Raw genomic sequence first — 22,406 nt, 5'->3', positions numbered from 1 at the left:
ACAAACCAGAGTTTTGTTATCATTTTAGAGCACAGGAAACAGACATTCTTGCTATTCTAGGTACCTTGTGTTTAATATATTTAAGACATATATTTAAGATACTTAATGTATCACCAAGTAGGATGATTACCAAGCAGAACTACAGTTAAACTATTAGCACTGTCCTTTGAAGAATATTTCTGAGGAAGCTAGAGTGCCTTGATGTGGTATTTCTTCCTCTTTAGTAACCTAGGATACTCATCACTTGCACCTAGGATACTCTGAGATGGTTGAGCAGGGAAGCATGATTCTTCCACTGGCTAGACTCATCTTATGTGGTTTTCCTGGAAGTACTCCATGTCTTACGAAGTTTGAGTGCTTGGTGCTTTAAGCTTGATCCCATACCCATAGGCACCTCTCTTAGATGCAAAATGTCACAGTGCTCAAGAACTTTAACAATCCTGCTGACTGGCTATCAGATTTAAATGAAGTAAGATATGCTTTTGTTCTTTTAACATACTGTCACTAATAAAATGGCAGCATTTCCATGTCTGGTCCCCAAAACCCTGATGTGCATGCTTCCGTCTCACTTTCGGAAGTTGGAATAACAGGCTAGTAATGTTTCTCTTCCCCCACCTCGGCTAACATTCCCTACCCATTACCGCCTATTCACCTCACTTAAGCAGCACTTTACGAGGCTGTTGAAGATCACTTTGCCATTTGTTTCCCAAATTAGTTCAGCTAATAATCTAAATTTGACACAAGTTCCCAGTCAACAAGTTGGAGCCACACAAGAAGAATATTGAGATAAATAAAAAAATCAACTTCAGAAATAAGAAAGCTCACTGATAAAAAGCCTTTATGTCCTTTACATATCTTCAAAGAATTGACAAAGGCAAATTCAGAAAATGAGCTTGTTAGTTTTACTTAATTAAATCTCTGCAAAGTATTTCAGTTGTCAGCTATTGTCCATACCAGGTAGGGTATTTGTTTCTGTTGCATTTGTGGCAGTGTATGATACAGCTAGCTGAGTAACAGCATTGACAAGGCTGAAAAGTCAGGATCCCTCTGGGTTCAAAATCCTCAAAAGACTGTTTCTTCTGTGACATAAAAACAGATGTGATAATATGCAGAGTCTGGGAGAACCAGTTTCCCTTATTGAGAAGCAGTGCAGCAGGGCAAAGAATAGTGTGTGTGAGAATGCTATGTATGTTAAAACAAGACTTAGAAAAACAGTTGGCTATTAAAATGAAATGCAATACTGCTGCCTCAATGTTAGTATGAACACATGTTTTACAAGGATAACAGAAATTGCTAAATAAACTATGAAGCAGTTTCACTATTTAAAATGAATAGAATCCAGCAAAACGAGTGTTTAGTACAGCTCCCAAACAAAATCCCTCACTTGCCAGAATGTGTCCCTGAGTTGTTTTGGCTAGCTCTATCCAAATGCCATGAGTACATTTGTCTACTCAACTTTAGAGCTTCTTTTCAAACACTGTGTGTCTGGGTTGAGTGCATTAAACATCCCACACTTTACCCAAGGTGGCAAACTATGTCAGGCAATGATTCATGTCTTTCTCTTTTAGAAAATTATTGTTGCAAAGATGCAATTGGAAATGGAATTGTCAAGACCCAAATGAGTGACATCTGTCTTTATGAAAAGATCAGATCTTCAAGAAAGTAATTCAAGCTTCCAGACTGTACCCCAATCATTGTTTGCAAATGGAGTAACAAACTTCCATGATTACATCATTTCCTTGTCTGCCTTGGCAAGTATGACCTGTGGTGGGAGGTAAATAGATGAATATGGAAGATTGAGGTAAAGGCACTGAGTCCAAAACTTCTGTGTAGCTCAGAGAATTTTGTTTAAATGCAGCACTACTGCTGGAGTAGCTGAAGGAAATAACTGAAAAATTAAACCTAAATTGTGTTTTAAGATCAATTGCATTTCTATGTAGATATTTCTAGTGCTTGCCTCATGGTGTCATGGGTCCCAGCCCAAACTGGATAATCTGACGTGCATCATATGCTGTAAGGGGTTTGAGTCAAAGTGAGAAAACTCGTGGGCTGAGATAAAAACAGTTTAATAGGTAGAGCAAAAAAACACCGCGCGGAGAAGCAAAGCGAAAGAAGGAATGCATTCACCACTTCCCGTCGGCAGGCAGGTGTTCAGCTATCTGCCGGGAAGCAGGGCTCTATCACGCGTAGCGGTTGCTCGGGAAGACAAACGCCATTACTCCGAATGTCCCCCCCTTCCTTCTTCCTCCCCCGGCTTTATATACTGAGCATGATGTCATATGGTATGGAATATCCCTTTGGTCAGTTGGGGTCAGCTGTCCCGGCTGTGTCCCCTCCCAACTTCCCGTGCACCCCCAGCCCACTCACTGGTGGGGTGGGGTGAGGAGCAGAAAAGGCCTTGGTGCTGTGTGAGCCCTGCTCAGCAGTAACTAAAACATTCCTCCTTTATCAACATTGTTTCCAGCCCAAATCCAAAACACAGCCCCATACAATCCAAAACACAGCCCCATACTAGCTGCTATGAAGAAAGTTAACCCCATCCCAGCCAAAACCAGCACAAGTCCTTTGTGTGTATATATATGTGATCTATAAACACCCCAACATGCTATAAATGGAAGACGTAGAGAATTTGAAACAACAAAATTACCAACACTTCCGCTGTCTTCTTCCCTTTAATTCTGTCTTGAAATACTAAAGCATACTATCAAAATAACAAAAAATAAAATTCCCTGTCTGCTTTATATGAAAAATACAGACTCTAGAGTGCTGACCTACCAAAATGCTTCAGCATAGACCAGGCTAGAAAGTCTTTTGATTGTGAGTTGAGATCACTTAAAGTATAGAATTTTATAAAGGTGTTCTTCCTCAATCTTTCATAAAATCTTCAGGATATGATTTATAAGAAGCTATTCTTCTTCTTGATTTTTTTCTTCTTGTGTTCTTAATGCTTTTCCTTAACCTTACCTCCAAGAGAGTTTGCAGGTAAATTGTATGCACAAGTGGAGGCAAGCGTGGGGATTGGCTTACAGGCCTGCCCCACGATGCAGCTGGCAGTCCTTCTGATCTGCTCTGTGATGTGGTTAGTCTTTCCTCTCCTAAGAACCAGATTCCTGTTCCTGCAACGTGCCAAAACAAACAGCTGGGTTTTAAAAGGAATACTTCTGTGAGAGTGCTTCATCAGATCCGAGCTGCTGAGGAGGTGAGAGTCATGAAGGGGACACAGGGTAGAGAAGTCAGGAAACTATGGCAAAAAATGTTTTTTTTCCCCTGTATCTATTTTTGTAAATGAATTAATATTTGTTATATGTTCATGCCATATGTAACATGAGATACTGCAGCAAGTAAGCCAATCAGAAACAGGCAAATCCTGAGAGAGGGCAAGTGGTCCAAAATGCATCTGTAGAAGAATTGCAAATTGGGAGTAAAACCACAGAAATGTTAAAGGACAGAAATATAAATCCATTACAGCTGATCTAAAGTGCCAAAATAGGACAAAAGAGGCCAAAAATATCATAAGAACCCATACTTTTATGTATTTTGGCAATTCTCCCTCCGACCTGGCTCTAACTCGAAAATGTAAACGAATGTGAATTTAATAATAAAAAAGAGAACCAAACATTGTAATATAATTCCTCCACAAAAGGTTAATTTCATGTTTGATATATAGAACAAAGTTCAGGTGTATCAGAACTTATTCAACCATCACTAGATTTTGACAGTGATGTTGGTAGGTTACCCCATATTCAAATTTGACTTTATATCTGGGTTTTCATCTTCCATCTTCAAACATTTCACAAAAATTGACAACCATAAGCATTGAAAATCACAAGTGAAGCCTCAAAATAATCAAAATCCTGGCTTAAAAATCCTGAGTGTTTAAAAGAAAAAGAAATAGAATTAAAGGTGGTCTCTTTTTTCTTTCTGTGGTTATTTCTGAGATGATAAAGTACCATCTAGCCATTATTTTAGACTTTTCTGAGTCACTACACAGATCAGAATCATAAGTGGTTTTTTCCCCATTTTTTCTATTAAAAGGAAAACTAGGATCTTCATGAAATATCTCAGCTTCTGGAGCTATTCATAAAGATTAGCCCTCCCTCCATTGATACTACGCAAAACTTGGAATACAGTCCCAACAGTAGAGAGTACTGGTTTTTCTTTTCACATGGTGAGCCCTTTAATCTCAGTAACCCAGTGAGTACATGTCTTATGGGTGAAACCACAAAACACAGGTAAATCTAGGCCTGCCTGGCCACTGGCTGTTTAGGCACATCTGGCTGCTACTTGAACAAAACTAGATGTGCTGATGTCACATCTGGATTTCCTATATTTTGTAGATTTGTTTCTAATGCTTATGTATCTCAGTAATATTTCCTCCTGGGTAAGACAAGACTCATTAACAGCACACTATTCTTTGATCCCCCAAACTGTTGCCTAGCTGCTAAATCTTTGATTTTATTAGAATTGTTCCTGTAAAATTGTAGATAAAGTGGTAATGGAACATTACCTCGTACCAGGGAAGTATAACAAGAGAGAAAATGTTTACTCTCTTGATACTAAATATTTGAAGTTATGCACTAGCTTCATTTTACTCATAACATTAAATGTTACGTATTGCATTTCATTAACATAATTTATCAGCACTGTGCAGCTGGTATCCTTTCTAAACACAGTTAATCCACAAATAATTTCTAGTTTTATTTTTTTTCCTTTTTTTTTCCCCCACAAAAATGAACCTAGTAGCATCTTCCAGAAATGAAACATAACAGCAAGAAATTGATTGGATTTTTGGTCTCAAAGTGTCGAGGGTTAAAGACTAGTCCTCCACCTGGAGGCTCATTACATGTAGAGTTTCTCAAGGGTCTGTTCCTGGGACCTGTTCTGCTTAATACATCTGCCGGTGATACAGTCCACTACCATGGACTTCTGGAGGGCAGACTTCAGCCTGTTCAGGACACTGATTGAGAGGGTCCCTTGGGAGACGGTCCGGAAGGGCAAAGGGGTCCAGGAAGGATGGACATTCTTTAAGAAGGAAATCTTAAAGGCACAGGAGCAGACAGTCCCCATGTGCCATAAGAAGAGCCTGCAGGGAAGACGACCGGCCTGGCTGAACGGGGAGCTTTTGCTGGGACTCAGGAAAAAAAGGAGAGTTTATCACCTTTGGAAGAAGGGGCAGACAGCTGAAGAAGAGTACAAGGATCTCGTTAGGTCATGCAGAGAGGGAATTAGAAAGGCGAAAGCCCAGCTAGAGCTCAATCTGGCCACGGTCCTCAGGGATAACAAAAAATGTTTTTACAAATACATGAACAACAAAAAGAGAGCCAAGGAGAATCTCCATCCTTTACTGGATGTAGGAGGGAACATCGTCACCAAGGATGAGGAAAAGGCTGAGCTACTTAATGCCTTCTTTGCCTCAGTCTTTAACAGCCACACCAGGTATCCTCAGGGTATTCATCTCCCTGAACTGGAAGACAAGGATGGAAAGCAAAATAAACTCCCCCTGATCCAGGAGGAAGCAGTTAACGACCTGCTATGCCACCTGGACACTCACAAGTCTATGGCGCCTGATGGCATCCACCCAAGGGTACTGAGGGAGCTGGCAGAGGAGCTTGCCAAGCCACTCTCCATCATTTATCAACAGTCCTGGTTAACGGGGGAGGTCCCGGATGACTGGAGGCTTGCCAACGTGACTCCCATCTACAAGAAGGGCCGGAAGGAGGATCCGGGGAACTACAGACCTGTCAGCCTGACCTCGGTGCCGGGGAAGATTATGGAGAGGTTTATCTTGAGGGCGCTCACAGGGCACATGCAGGACAACCAAGGGATCAGGCCCAGCCAGCACGGGTTCATGAAAGGCAGGTCCTGCTTGACCAACCTGATCTCCTTCTATGACCAGGTGACCTGCCGAGTGGATGAGGGAAAGGCTGTTGATGTTGTCTACCTGGACTTTAGTAAAGCCTTTGACACTGTCTCCCACAGTATTCTCCTGGAGAAGCTGGCGAATCATGGCTTAGACAGGTGTACTCTTCACTGGGTAAAAAACTGGCTGGATGGCTGAGCCCAGAGAGTCGTCGTGAACGGAATCAAATCCAGTTGGTGGCTGGTCACAAGCGGCGTCCCCCAGGGCTCAGTTTTGGGACCGGTCTTGTTTAATAGATTTATCGGTGATCTGGATGAGGGGATTGAGTGCTTCCTCAGCAAGTTTGCAGATGACACCAAGTTGAGCGGGAGTGTTGATCTGCTTGAGGGTAGGAAGGCTCTGCAGAGGGATCTGGACAGGCTGGATCGATGGGCCAAGGCCAATTGTACGAGGTTCAACAAGGCCAAGTGCCGGGTCCTGCACTTGGTTCACAACAACCCCATGCAACGCTCCAGGCTTGGGGACGAGTGGCTGGAAAGCTGCCCTGAAGAAAAGGACCTGGGGGTGCTGGTTGACAGCCGGCTGAATATGAGCCAGCAGTGTGCCCAGGTGGCCAAGAAAGCCAACGGCGTCCTGGCTTGTATTAGAAACAGTGTGGCCAGCAGGAGCTGGGAGGTGATCGAGCCCATGTACTCGGCTCTGGTGAGGCCGCACCTCAAATACTGTGCTCAGTTTTGGGCCCCTCACTACAAGAAGGACATTGAGGTGCTGGAGCATGTCCAGAGAAGGGCGATGAAGCTGGTGAGGGGTCTGGACAAGAAGTCTTATGAGGAGCGTCTGAGGGAACTGGGGTTGTTCAGTCTGGAGAAGAGGAGGCTGAAAGGAGACCTCATCGCTCTCTACCTGAAAGGGGGTTGCAGAGAGGTGGGTGTTGGTGTCTTCTCCCAAGTGACTAGCGACAGGACAAGAGGAAATGGCCTCAAGTTGTGCCAGGGGAGGTTCAGGCTGGATATTAGGAAAAAATTCTTTACTGAAAGAGTGTTCAAACATTGGAACAGGCTGCCCAGGGAGGTGGTGGTAGTCACCATCCCTGGAGGTGTTCAAGGAACGTGTGGACGTGGCATTGTGGGACATGGTTTAGTAGGCACAATGGTGTTGGGTTGATGGTTGGACTTGATGATCTTAAAGGTCTTTTCCAACCTTAATGATTCTGTGATTCTTTGTGACAGAGGAGGAGAAGGCATGTGGTCCCATCAAGTTGGTTGACAACTCCAAGCTGGGTGTAATAGATGATCTGCTCAAGGGCAGGGCCAGGGGGACTTTGGCAACCTGGAGGAATGGGCCAACAGGAACTTTGTGAAATTCAGCCAGAACAAATGCAAAGTCCTGCACCTGGAATAGAATAAACCCCTACAATTGTACAGGCTAGGGCCTGGGTAGACTCTGAAAAGGCACCAGGGGTCCTTGTGAACAGGATGCTGGACATGAATTATCTGTGCAGCATTAGCAAAGACATCCAACAGCATCCTGGGCTGTATTAATAGGAGCACAGCCAGCAGATCAAGCAATATGATTATTCCTCTTTAATGTGGAATAACGTATTCAGTATATTCACTACCCCAATATATGAAGACATCAATAAACTGGAGCAAGTTCAACATAGGGCCACCAAGATAGTCGGGGCTGAAGCACTTGCTCAGTGAGGAAAGGCTTGTTAGCCTGGAGAAGAGACTGCTGCAGGGGAACCTGCTGGCCATCCTCCAAGTGCCTATAGGGAGTTTGTCAAGGAGATGGATTTCTTCTCAGTGATGCATGGTGGGTGAATGGCAGACACTGGTCATAAATTGAAATGGGAAATTTTGAGAGGTTATAAGGAAAAAAATTTCCATCAGGAGGACATTTTCCCTAGTGAAAGTTTGTGCAGAGTCTGTCTGGAAATTTTCAACACTTGACTGACAATACTCTGAGCTACCTGGTCTGAATTCAGTTTTGACCCTGCTTCGGACAGTAGTTTGGGCTAGAGACCTCCTGATGTCCCTTCCAACATGACTGATTGTGTAATTCAACATATAAATATTTAAATTTCTCAACCCAGATCCACCTAATACCAGAATGTCTGTAGGTAACTCAGTTTTATTCATTGTAGTTTTCTTAGGAGTTGAAATTTTGCTCCAGAGGGAGTATTATTTAAGCATTTAACTATGTGTAGTTTGAAAAGTGTCTACTGTATGATATTACATACATAGTTGACTTTCCAAATCAGTTCTTTTGAATAATTTTGTTGAAAAGTTTATTACCGAAGGTGAGAGAGAAATGAAAGTATTGTGATTAATACCGACAGAATTACATTGACGTTAGTAAGAAAAATCTAGACTTCTCAGGAGAGCAGGCCAGGTGTGACTAGGCAAGGCAGGTCATTGAAAGGAAAAGAGTATCTTCAAAGGTTTCTTTGTCTTGAAGAGTAAAGACAACAAAGGATGTGGCGAGGTCCCTGATTTCTGCATCTTCTGGAAGAAATTACATTATTAAATTAAAGGTTGAAAAGACTAATACTAGAAGGCAGTAGCCATCATTTAACTTATTATTACATTGCTTTATTTTATAGAGGCCAAATATTCTCCTTGTAAGTCTTGCATGCGCATGGACCGGTAATTCCAAATACACGGTTAGTGTGCTATAAATACACTGTGAAAGGCAAAGCTGGCTGAAGGGTAGTTTGAGAAAATGCAATTTTCTCTATGTTTTTGAGAATAAAAACAATCCAGCATGATGAACAGAGGATATCACATAGTTTATGAGATACTGTACTGGGCTTTTGTTTTGTTTTGTTAATGAAACTGAAGTAAACAAATGCCAACAGCTATATGGGGGAATATGCTATGACTGAAGAAGCATGCTTTTTTTTTTTGCATGTTTTCAGGTTAGATATACTTATATTTTAACATGCAGTGCATATAATCAGAGAAGACAAGTCAACTGAGTTGTGCCAAAAGTTAGAAAACCTTAACTGGCTGGCAGTACAGGAAAACAAAAATACAAATCGGCTTTATCACTTGGAATTTTCATTACCATCACATACAGTATGATAGGCCTATTAGTGCTGCTTAAAAATGATAAATCTTAGGGGGTTTTATGATGTTTCAGGCATGCTGCACTGACACTAAGCCAAGAAGTTCTTAATTTCCTCTTCATGCACCTTTAATTCTTTCAGTCATTCTTTTTCCTTTGATTGGATATCATGCATTATTTACACAGACATATTATTATTACCCTGGTTCTAGCCTGTTTTACACCTTGTCATAGCAATGTCCATAAATCTTTTCCTTATCTTCTTTTTTATTTATGTTTCATTTCTCCCTATATCTGTTTATGCCTTCTCTCCCTTCTTGTTCTTTCTTCTGTTCTCTCTGCTTTGCTATGCCTCTAACATCTGTCTGTTTAAACCATTTACCCTTTCTGTCCTTCGGGCAGGAACCTTAAACATCTGTATACTTCTCCATTTGGGAGGAGGCAGGGAATTCCCTTTACTACTTAGAACACATAAGCTTATTAAAGATTTCCAGGAAAAATTCCCGACAGAAGTTGTATGTTTTCATTTGTATATCTCCATGTCACTGGGTTGCCCTACCTTTTTCTGGTGAAACTCGTCTTTATTTGAAGGAGCTACAAGCAATATCCTGAACAAAATAATGCTCCTGATGTCTGTTTCCTACCCAGCAGCTATAGAAACAATCATTAGGCATTTGCAATTCAAGGACAATGTCTGTACAGTAAGGTATTCAAGTGGATAGAGCCCCTTTCAGAGGTCCCTGAAAATTTGAGACACGAAGATATCTCTGTAGTCCTGACACAAAGGCTACCTCAAAGTGGAGGAAGAGTTTAAAATAACTCATTTGTGGGTAGGAAGAGTTTCCTCCTGCAGCCAAGAACAAATTCACCCAACCATCCCTCTGACTGGATGTGCTGCTGCATGCTTTTTGGGGCTTCTTGTCACCACTTCTGATTCAGCCACAGATAGCTACTTCAGACACTGGAAAGACTTGTGCTACTGCCACTAGACATAGGGATTCTACGAGTCCTGATTCCTTTCTAGCCTCCCTATAGATAGATTGCTTTAAGTGCATTTATTCCGTTCATTTGTGTGGTATTCAGTTCATTTGTGTGGCCTATGGTTTTACTGTTTCTGAAGTACAAAGACTATAATAAATAAATCAGTTGTAGGAGGTGGTCTCCTCTAACCTTTCAAAACAAGATGATGATATTCTTGGTGACTCAAAGTCATTAATATCTTTCTTAACAAAGTAAAACATCAAGTTCTGTGATGATAATCCTTACAGTTTTTCCTCCTTAATTGCATTCCTTACATAGTGTTTTTTTTTCCGGTCTTTGGAAACATTTAAAAAGATAACAACCATTTTACATAGACACATCCCCATGGGCAATTTCACCAACAAATGAAGGAGCTCATTAATGTAACACAGAGACATGGCTGTGTGCTTTGATTTTTTTTTTTTCTAGATACTTCTCAAAGCTCTCCAACTTATCCTTTCCCCTAAATTATTTTGTCAAAGATACTTAGTCCAGCTGTCAGTTCATCCTTGTAAATGCCGTTTGTTACACAAATCAAACCTACTGACCCTTTTGTAGCCCTTGCTGCTGTGAATGCGTTACTCCTTGCATCTGCATCAGATTCTTGGAATGTATTCATATTCAGCTGACATGATACCCATAATTATGCATTACATACATCAGTAAGAGTAAATGAAACTTGAGAAATTCCATTGCAGTTAAGATCATTTCCAACAGCTCTAGATGTGTCAACTCTTAATCCTAACCTCACTGCTCCTTGGCAAACATGGAAATAACAAGACCCTTTCCCTTTCTCTTCAGTAGCCATATTAAAAGCAGTCTATTGCCCTCCTTCATAGCTGTTCTTGGCATCCCGTCATAGAAATCTTTCTCTAGATCTGAGACATATTTCAGAAGATTCGAAGGATGAAGGGAATATAAAATTGGAAGTTGGCCAGTGAGGAAAACCTGTTCGTTTTACTAGCCTGATGAGCATTAATTTGAGTTATTTAAGATCAAACTGAAATAGGTCCCTGAGGAATGATCTAATAAACCTTTAACAGTGTCACCTTGCAGCCAACTTAATTTATTGTCACTAAGTTAATTATGCAAAGCAGACCAGATTCTTAACACCTAGCACAATGATTTGAACATCCATTAAACACAGATTTAACTGATGCTTACCACCACTTACTTATACACGGGTGATATGTGTTATTTCTTGCATTTTTATGAGATTACATAACATCGAGTTCATGTGGTGTAGTTAATGCTAGAACAAAGCACAACTTAGGAGAATGCAGCATAATATCTGCTTCACAGATGTTTGATCTTGCACTTCCTAGTTAGCTTGGCTTTTTATGTATGTGTGGAGGGAGATGGCAGTTTCAAAGAAAGACAGTCCACTGCTACTAATCATGTATTAGCAGTTTACCGCAAATTATGGGGTAATAATTCCACCGTAGCATTCTGTCAAGGACAAATTATGACAAGTGACTCCATAATTAAAACCTTCCTCTGATTAATTGTACGTGAAGCTAGTGGCATCTCTTCTTTTTAAGGCTGGCTAATACTACCCAACAGAAGACCCACTTTTATGTCTTAAGAATTTTACCAAACCGTTTGAAAAGACGTTTCCATAGCAGGTTTCTGAATGCCTTGAGAAATGCAAACCATATGATTCAATTTTTTCTGAGAAATACATTGGGTTTCTCCCTTGTTAATCCACCCCCTTTCCTGAAAGCTCAAACTCCTCAGAGGTTTGGAGCAAAATTGTGAAATGACAAAGGAAGATAAGCTATTTGTCAAAAATATGTATTCTATTAGCCCCCGAAAATGTCCACATCATGCCAAAGACATACATTTTTAAAAAGTTCATTCATGATCAGGAAAAACTTCTTAGAGTTTTGCACTGTTGGTCTGTGCTGTGTCTGGGGACTGAACCACAACTGAAATTCAGGTTCCTCCATCTTTTCAGTTTCTCTATTGCTTGTTTCAACAGCGTGGAATAAAAGCAATTTTAGAAAGACAAGAATTTTTTAGAAGACCTGGAATTGCAGATAGGACAAAGAATATGATCTGGAAAGACCAGAAGCAAGAGTTGGCATTAGGGAGGAAAAGAAACAGGCTAACCAGACAGAGGCAAAATAGAAAACAGACATTGTAATGGAGACAGAAAGTGGGATGTAGGCAAGTAGCAATTACTGGGAGAAACTGAGGTTCAGCAAGTCTAAGACTGAGAACAAATGTAGGAAGAGGGCACAAATGAGCTATCTATCAAAGAGTTAAAGGGAGAGGGAGAAAGGGTACTATCTAAGAGTGGGGATTAGTGAATTAGGACTACAATCAGTTAGACTAGGATTTTTCAGGCTGTGAGACTGTGAGAAAAAGTAAGGAAATGTAGGAAACAAGTGTCCAGGTCTTAGATTCTGGAATAACTTTTGTCTGAATCAGAACTTGCTTCAAAATGTCTAATGATACGGTATTTGTGTAACACATTTTGAAGTTTCTGTAGGTAATTGTTTCAATGCCCTAATACTACGGCAGTCCTGCAAGCCTCACCTATGGTTTGTCCAGGGAAGCAAGATCCTGAGACTTCAGGAAACATCAATACCTAGTTTGTGATTTGTTGAAGAGCTGGCAGCCATCAAGGGGAAGATCTTCATGCAATAGTCCATGTGGCAAAAACTATGAAGCTGTAATTCTCAGAGCACCGGTGCTTCAGGATGGGCAGGTTCCCATCACACATTTGGCTTCTGATAACATGCATAATCTGGCAGAACATTGCTTGGCAAATTCAACCCAATAACTGGAGAAGTGGAGTCTGGATACCAAGAATAGTGGTAAGATAAAGAGGGAGTAAGAGGTAGAGTAGGAAAATGCTAAGAGGTGAAAAACTTAAGTAATCTTAGCTTCTCTTTGTGTTTGAAATCTTTTACTAAAAATGTGAATAATATCCTTCTAGCTCCTAGAATACTATAAAATAAAATCTTACCTGTAAAATTCTTTGAAAATTAATCTTCTTTTTAATTAAAAGCAGCATTGGAAAAAAACATTCAAACAAACAAACAAAAAACCCTGGCAGCACACTATAAGCAAAGAGAAAGAAAAGAAAAGATTAAATAGCTGGCCATAGCAATTCCTCTCTCCTTTGCATGACATGAGGCAGAAGTTGTGTGAAAAAATAGTAGCTAATCATATAATTTAAAATCAGAATTGTCATACCCATTGCAGAACAACGTGTTAAACAGTTTGTTCATAGATTGTAATGTTGGCCATTCGGTTTCACATCTTTGCCCAGGCTTTCCAAATATCTTCTCCTCTCCTCCACATAGCAGGGTAAAAATTCCAGGCTGATACTTGTCTCTATTTGCCTGATCTTAAAAACACCTCAGCACTGAAGGTTCAAGGTCTACATATAGTGAAAGCTAACGTGAGGACTCTGCTTTGAAACATTTTGAGGGCAACGTTAGTCCACTTGGTTTTACCCAACAGCATCACACATACACACCACAAAAATCACGTAGCTGTATCTGAAAGGAATTTTCTACCTATGACTGGTCCTTGGGTGGTTAGTTGTCCATCCTCTTTTAATATTACAAAATAACTGTGATTTAGAGCGTACAGACATCACACGCTCGCTACTGCACAGAGCTGGTGTCTATCCGCGGTACTGTAAGATTCTACCAGATACAAACCTTCAGCTGTGAGAAATTTGCCACTTGAGTTGCCTATTTAAAAATCCAAATACATGATTTACACATCTCAAATACTCTGTCAGTGTACTTGGTCACTCCAGAAATTTGTTTATAATAACTTGCATCCTGTATTTCACTTCATTGGTAGCCCAAGGACTCTGACCTCCAAGTTTCCCAGAGCATTAGGCTTTCTGATATTAAAATAAACCAATCTTTATGCTTATATCTATTGGGAGTGATTTCTTTGCTCTCATTGTTTTTGAAGTGATTGCATTATAAACTGTGGTGAAGGTTAGAAATATTTCTCTGTGCATAGATTTCCTTTTTGCAGTCATCTCAGCACATATACCTGAATTCAGGTCTGAAGAAAGGGCTGTAGTATTCAGTAAAGAATTCTAAGACTTAGGCTTCAGTTGTGGTTTTTCTTTCAAAATTTAAACATTGTCACTCTCATATGGAGAGTCACGTTTGCTGGTGAGTGTTGCTCTCTTTGCTACCTGTTTGCTCTTTCTAATCCTCTTCTGTATTGCTTTCAGAGATACTGCAACAAATTAGTGACCGTGTTCTGGGAGGCACAGAGACTGCAGAAGGCAGTTGAAAAGGCTGCGTGTATGTCATATAAACCAGTTTCTAATAGGTTACCTTAAAGTCATTCCATTAGGTTAATATCCCAATGAAGTAAGGTAACCCAGTTATATTTTAATGGTCAGATGTTAAACTTCAGGAAACCACATATATTTTTGTACTATTGACATTAGCCAAAAATTAATCCTTGGACATTTTGCCAAAATGATGGGTCGTAATTTCACATTTTAATATGGAACTTGTTGGAACTGGTTCTGAGAATTTGAATGTTAGAATTATTCTCATCCAATCAAGAAATAGAAGCATCAACAAGTGATTCATACCCAATTGAAAAACCTCACATTTCTGATGGTCACAATGAGCCTCTCAAATTGACCAAAATATATTTGCAGAATATATTTGACAAATAAATTCAAAAGTATGTATCCTGCAGAAACCTAGTTCTGCACACATTGGTCATTCACAGTCAAAAGCAGTGCTAAAAGTATCTCTTAAAATTATTAGCTATAAGGTATTTTCCTAGTTCTTCCAGTTCTTAATAATAAAGATGTCTTCTTCCTGTATTTAAATGCAGTCAGGTACACAGCAATGAGCCACATTGGGTATATACATAGGCAGAGTGATTTCTTTCAGTTGTTCACAATATTTTTAAACAGTGTCTGCATTGTATCCCCATAGCTGAATTACTGGCAAGAACAAGTATCAACCACTGTAGTGCTCTTCAATGCTGAGCTGTATTTTGTCTGCATATATCCATTTTTTTAACATGTATCTCAGGCCACCAACAATTCAAGCTGTAGTTAAAGTGAGTTACTACTTCAGGGAGTACTCTTGCCACACAAATAAAAAATCAAGGGAAATTGAAGGGTGTATTTTCTTCCTCAGACTCCTCCCCAGACAATGTACTCCTCCCTGTTTGATCTCTAAACGCAAACCAGGAAGCCTCTACATGCACTCATATCAGACAAAACAAAGGTTTTTCCTGGTTTCTGCATTAGCTACAACTCCATCCCTATCTCCATACATACTCACAGGATGCAGAGAGAGATGGTGAGCCGTAAATAATTTTATTTACATTTAGCTGCACAAAGATTTTTCTTCTCCTGTGAACTCTCTGGAAGCTGTCAGTGTTTAGCGATAGTAGCATTCATGGTGCTCCATTGGCATTTAAAAAAATGTCTATTTCTCTGCAGCTGTTGAAGAATGAAGATAAAGCTGCAGATGACACTTTACTTGCTTTATTCCCACAGAAGAAGTATATCATCAATTTAAGGTCAAACACCAAGTTAGAGGTGTTTCATTAAAATTTAACCTATGGTTCTAAACTGTCTCACATGAACAGGCGAGCTAGTCACGCAGATCACTGGGGGAGTGATTTGGAGACAGTTAAATCATTGACCTGTAACCTCAGAATGACTTTGTTAGTAAAACATTGGCTTTCCTAGTAAAAAAACAGAGGGCAGAGTTTGAGGGCATGCAGGGAAGGAATGCTAATGTAATTTTCATATCTGTCAGATGAGTAACTGCAGCTTTCTTAGTTTTGTGTATAAAACACACAATGTGCAATAATACAGTAAGAACATATAAACCCATCCCTCTCAAAGCCGCAGCAGCCAGTAACTTGAATCAAAACATCAGTTTGCTGTAAGTATTACAGGAGATTAAAGGTATTGTGGTCCAGGTATAAGTGAAACTGCCTTTCTGTTTCTTAGCCATGACTCTACCACTTGCACACTGATGACCAGCTTGAACACTGATTTTTTGCAACTTTGCAACTGCAGGACCATTGCACTTGTATGCTATGACACTCAGGTCGCATCTGATCCTGACTGCAGATGTCATTGTAATATACCATACTTCTTTTTCAAGGCAATATAATTCAGTAGTTTATGAGAAAACATTGGCTTTATACTCGGCACCTATAGTCCTTCTTTTTCTTCTCTCTCCTCTCTCCCTGGTTAATTCATGGCTCCGCTAAGTCAGTTTACATTCTTCTTTAGTGAAAATGAGAGTTCCAGTCCTTGTTTAATATACCTGATTGTATTGTGTCTCAAATTAGGCCTTACATATCACCTTTTGCACACATTTGCTTACTGATACCACCTGGAGACTTGCTGCAAACATTCCCTGGGAGAGGCGTACTGCCTTTTCCCTCCCTTGCCATGTGCCAGTCACATTGTTTGAAGCCAGTAATGTGAATAATAATGATCAAAACAAGGGTCTCCTAATCTGGTAACACTCAGGAAAGCTATTCTATATTAAAAATGTACACATGGGCAAGCCTTCTCTGGAGCAGTGTCACTCACCTTGTGATCTGCAGGTGACTGGTGGTGTGCCAGAGCATGGCAGGTACTCTGGGAACCGGCTGCTGTGCCCTGAGCTCCTCAGTGGCTCTGATTCACAAGAAACAAACAGCTTTGACTGCATCATGGATGCAAACCCATGGGTCTCATTCAGTGTTTTATGATATTAGTATTTTAAATTAAAATGTTTCTAAGAACACTACATAATGATTTTGCAAAAAAAAAAAAAAAATCGACTTGTTTACACTAGCAGTGTAATTGTCATGACTTCTGCCAGCCATCCAAAAGTAGTAGTCCATTAATTTTTTGCTAGCAAAGTGACCTAGTTCTCTAGACAATAGTGTGTGTAGCATTGCAAGTATTAATACAGCAGCTGTAATTTATCGTATTTCTTTCTTTGTATAAGAATTTGTACACTTTTCATGTGAGTCTTATGACTTGGGTTTATTTCATATTTACTCCCAAGTCTACTCTGGTTCTCCCACTGTGTGGATATATACCTAGGAAATATCAGCTAAAACAAAATACCACATCACCACAACTGTGTTGTAAGCAGGAAATCAACTGTATGGGATGATACAGTAGTTTGTCAGGAAAAAAACCAGCAATAAAATGGGCACCAGCCTACACATTCTCGGAAGCGTATCTTTATAAAACAGAGGACAGTGTGAGAGAAGCAGAGAGATTTCTACAACCTGCAAATAGTTCCTGTGATCAGCATCACATTGCAACTCCTTTTTCTTTTTTCTTTTTTTTTCCTCATCTGCAAGGAGAAAAACAGTTTGGCAGAAATTAGGCTGAGCGAGATTACCTAAAGTTTCAAGTGCCCTTTGGTTCTGTAAAAGCTCTTCCTCTTAAATATCAGTGCATTATAATGGTAGAACAAAGAGAAGAATGAAGTGTACGTGTGCGTGGGAGCTGTTTGTTTATTTGCTTTGCTTGCTTTATAAATGAATCTCCAGAAAGACTTCCCTGCAACCTTTTTGTGAACATAAGAGCGTGGTTCCCTTTTATTTGCATGTTTCCATAACAATACTTTAACAATGTTCTTAGGGGAATTAAGTTGCAGTTCCCAGCAGTAGAGCATGGCACACAAAAGCATAGCGGTCATCAACCTTTCAAATTGTGAATGACGACGCAAGCTCCAACAATGATCTGATGAGTCACTTACTCTAAGGTTCTCTGGGGAAAACGAGTGGTTTGCTACTTTATTTCATTAATTAAACTAGAAACGTCTGTGTCTTTACTGCTGGGTGGACTGCCAAGATTCAGTGCTCTTCTTTTGTAAGCTACCTGACCTGCCACTGATGTCAGTCACAGCAATTTGCCTGCCAACAAAATCATAGGGCAGAGGATACCGTGCCAGACACGCACTGTCATTCCACTCTTCTGTTTGTTCTATGGAACAAGAAAAAAAAATCAAAATGTTGCCATGTGTTTAAGGATAAGTGTCTTTTCCTTTCCTTACAGACTACCACTGCAAATATTACAAGCTTTCACATTTGTCTTTGCTGCTTTCCTTTCATAAGATCAGTTCTCATGCTAATAGTGTCCCACCTATCAGCGTTTTGTTCTTTTTTAACCTTATAGACATGACTTTTTACACAGTGAAACACCATAATGACAGAATTCACTGCAAGAATGGCAGTTTTTTTCTACAAAATTATGCTCCAGAACCCACAAAACAAACGAACAAACATCCAATCCATTTGATTTCAAAGAAGGACTCTATCTGAATAGGGTAACCAACTCAATAGAATGTTCCCAAGTACTGGCACCTTAAACAAATACCTATAGTTAAGATAGAAGCTGTCCCTGCTCGTCTGGCAGAGGTTGGGATTAACAGATCTCAAAAAGAGCACTTTGGCAACCTCAGGAGGGTATATTAAGGATTTCTTTAGGCTTATTCAAATCTATCAAAGTTTCTGTTGAAGAACCTTATTGCTGAGCAACTAAAAACAAATCCTCAGACCCTCAAGGCATTACACTTACATTGAACCTCTCTTTATATGTTTAAAAATTGAGCATTTATTGTTACCATCTGCCTTTCATAATCTTCCAGGTGCTCTATTGATTTATTAGGAGCCAATAGTCTTAAGTGCCTGGCTCAAAGAGCTGTATCTTTCTCTTAACAAACTCTGCGATGCTGCTTTACACTGGCATTCATAACAGCAGAGGCACTGTGTCCCTGGACGCAAGTGGCAAGTAACTGTAACAAAACACTTAAAGCATGATCGTTTTCCAAGGGTGAAAGCAGGTGTTGTGAATGCACTTTGCACAGTCAGGCTTTTAACATGCCTGATTCAAGTCCACTGCAGTGACTTAAGCAGCACAATTTCTTTCAGTCACCTCCTGAGGTAATGAAACCCAGTGGTGAACTATATTACAATTCTGCTTACTCATTTCGTGGCTAAATATGTTGACCTTTGGCTTCACAGAGAAATTTCTTGTTTCATGGTGCAAAACAAAATGGAAAGTTTTATCCCTCTATCTGACCCTGTAATTTCCAGAAGTTCACATAGATGGATTTCCTGTAGCCATTTTTCTTTCAGAAATAAATAATCTAAGACAGTACGATCTCACGAAAGGATGAGCTGGTTGAAGAAAATATATGTCTTTTAAACAGATGCAGTTATATAATAATATCTTCACATTGTAATGCAGGTTTTGAGAAGACTACCCGAGTTTTCCAATAAAACAGAATCTAAATTGAAAGGTAATCAAGGACTGATTGTGGAATTTATGTTTGATGTCTTTAATAAACCTGTTCAATAATGTTGTTGACACTTTTTTGTCCCAGGCTATCACAGAAAAAATGCCTTCCTTTGATTGCACTGATTTCTGAGAATATATTACTCAAGTAACGAACACCTCTTTTTATGGAGATTCTATTCTAGTAAACATATTTGTAGCTTTTAATTAATGAAAAGAAAAAATAATTGAAGGGGAAAAAAGCTAAATAAATAAGTTTAATCTTTGAATTGCTTACAGAGCCTGTATTTGGCAAGAAGTTATAGGCTCCGGCCAAGTATCAATGACTGAGAAATATCCCCACACAAGTTTCATCAGTGTTAGGAGGATTTAGTTCTATAAATCTCCTAGGTACTGACAGCAAAACAAAACAATATATATTGGAAAAAAGGGATTGGAAGGGAAATATCTGAACTTGTGGGAGCTTTCACATAGGCCTACTATTTGAGATAAATATCGGTAACTTAATTTGCCATCTTTTCACTAAGAGCACAAATGACATCCTCTTTCTTTAGCCATTAAAGCAAGGAGAGTGCGTACAGTTCACAGAATCACAGAATCACTAAGGTTGGAAAAGACTGTAAGATCATCAAGTCCAACCATCAACCCAACACCACCATGCCCATTAAACCATGTCCCACAATGTCACGTCCACACGTTCCTTGAACACCTCCAGGGATGGTGACTCCACCACCTCCCTGGGCAGCTTATTCCAGTGTCTCACCACTCTCTCAGTAAAGAAATTTTTCCTAATGTCCAGCCTGAACCTCCCCTGGCACAACTTGAGGCCATTTCCTCTTGTCCTGTCACTAGTCACTTGGGAGAAGAGACCAACACCCACCTCTCTGCAACCTCCTTTCAGGTAATTGTAGAGAGTGATGAGTTTTTACAGCATTGGATCCAGGCCTGGTTTTCCTGAGTAAAATCCTTCTAACACCTGGCTAGATCTCTCCAGGCTTTGTTGAGACTGCTTGGTGATGCACCTAGTGAGCATAGTCCCACACTCGACAGCCATCGCCCCTTCTTCTGACAAAACTTACTGGGTAAACTTGACATGCATTAGAGTCACAGTGCTGAAATCAGAATTAACAAATGCAGTGAGAGACTGGAAAAAATTGAGACATCAAAGTCAATTATTTCAATACCACTTGCCACATGTAGCCATGAACATGCACAAAACATGATATAATTTTAAACGCTGGTCATACAATAGGCTCCAATCAAAACCATACTTACTTTGCCAGAGGTAAAGACTTACGGTTACATCATTCCGTGATGGAAAGAAATATGTACATGTGTACAAACATTTTTTTTTAGAAATTGAATTAGATGTCTCAGGTTTTTCTGAATTAACTTTTTAGGCTCATACTTCTTTTCTTCCCCCCCCCCAATAATTTGTGTAGATTTCCAGTACACAAAAAATTGAATGGGACTGTTCATTACAGCATCTCCTCTTTTACCATTCTTACAGCTTCTCCAGTGAAAACTGTAGCTCTTTAAACACCTCAGGTGACTGTCCACAAGCCCATGAGGCTCCTGCTACAAACCCCAGTGCGGAGACTCCTGAACTTGTCAAGTTGTCTCTGCTCCCAACACAGGGCACCAGCAGGATGGCCTTGCTGGTTTAGGGTCTGCCCTCTTTAACAAATGGTGGGGCTCAGCAGCAATTCTTTCCAGCAGCCTGCTCACTTCCCCCTCCTGAGCCTGGGGTGGTCTCCTCAAGCAGGTCATCCTCATGAGGCCATCTGGTGTGATGGCACCTGAGGGAAGTGGATAATGCTAAGCTTGGAGCTGCAGAGTGGTTTCCTCAGTGGGATCTCATATCTATGGTCTTCAGTACAAGCTCTGAAGACTGCATTCCACAGAGAGAAGCCTTAGCACAACAAGGCCTGTGGCAAGCCATCTTTTCCATACTTCAGGCACTTGGCCCAGTTGACCCTCTACATGTGCGGAATCAAGGCTTCTCCACGAAAGAGGAGATGGCAGAATGGCTGAATGCTGCTGAGGCAACGTGTGACCTCCAAACTCACTCTTTTCTCTTCCTCCAGATGCTCAGAGGTCTTCTCAGCAGCTTACTGTCCATGACAAGGATCCCATACAATAGCATAGAAATAGGATGTTTCTGTGCTTGGAGCTGGTGTTCTGCCATCTCAGCAGAGTCCTGAACCTATGGTCTTTAACACATAAGACAAGTCTAATGTCACTTGTACTGGGCAGGGCTGCAGCAAGTTTCATGTGTGCAGCCAGGTCTGTGTCCAGTCCTCTTTGGCCCCACTCAGTCTGCCAAGGCTCAGTCATTGCTCCTGCCTGCAGAATTCAGTGGCTTAGGTAATATCGTCTCACTGATTTATTCTACTGATGTGTTATTTTGCAGTGAATGAATTCTGGAATACTTTGTGAATAAGAATGTATATTCAATTAAGCACTTACAGCCATATGCCATGCCATGTTTTTTCTGAATTTGCCCAAACCCGGCCAAAAGAAAAATTTAACATCAGAATGCAGTAATTTTTCCTTATTGTCTCTCCAGTTTTTATAGTGCAGAATCCGTTAAAGGAGTAACCGAAGGGAATAAATTGATCAGAGTAACAACTTTCTGTTGTCCCAGTTGTAACTGAAGCAAAATGAAAACTGATACAGAAAACATCCTAGCTGTCTACAGAACACACCTTGCTGCAGAGACAAAGCTGCTGTTTATTCAAATAATGAAGCAAAGGGTGGAAAACAGAACAAAATTACCTAAGCATTTTGATGGAAAAGGCCAAAATCTTAACTGTAGAAATAACTCAATCTGAACATAATACAAACACTCATGAATAGAAAACCAGTTTAAGACAGAGTGTAAATAGAAGGGATAATAACAGGCATTTAGGGAAAGAAGATGCAAGATATGTATAGGATCCAAATCTATTTAACATCCAAAAAAATGCTATTTTATTCACAAACTCATTATGAATTCTAGGGACTGGGATTAAAAGCTCTAGATACCTTGACAGTAGCTTTCAATACTCTAGATTTACCATGCAGAAGAAAAATACTGAAGGGCTGTGGTGTCTGATATTTTTATATCTTTTTGGAAAGGCAGCAAGAATCTTTCCCAACAGATAACTAGATCTTGCATAGCATAGGGTAACGTAGCAT

The sequence above is a fragment of the Gavia stellata genome, chromosome 1 (genome assembly GCF_030936135.1).
Source record: "Gavia stellata isolate bGavSte3 chromosome 1, bGavSte3.hap2, whole genome shotgun sequence".
NCBI lineage: Eukaryota > Metazoa > Chordata > Aves > Gaviiformes > Gaviidae > Gavia > Gavia stellata.
The sequence above is the reverse complement of the archived record's forward strand: the minus strand, read 5'-3'. Positions refer to the sequence as shown.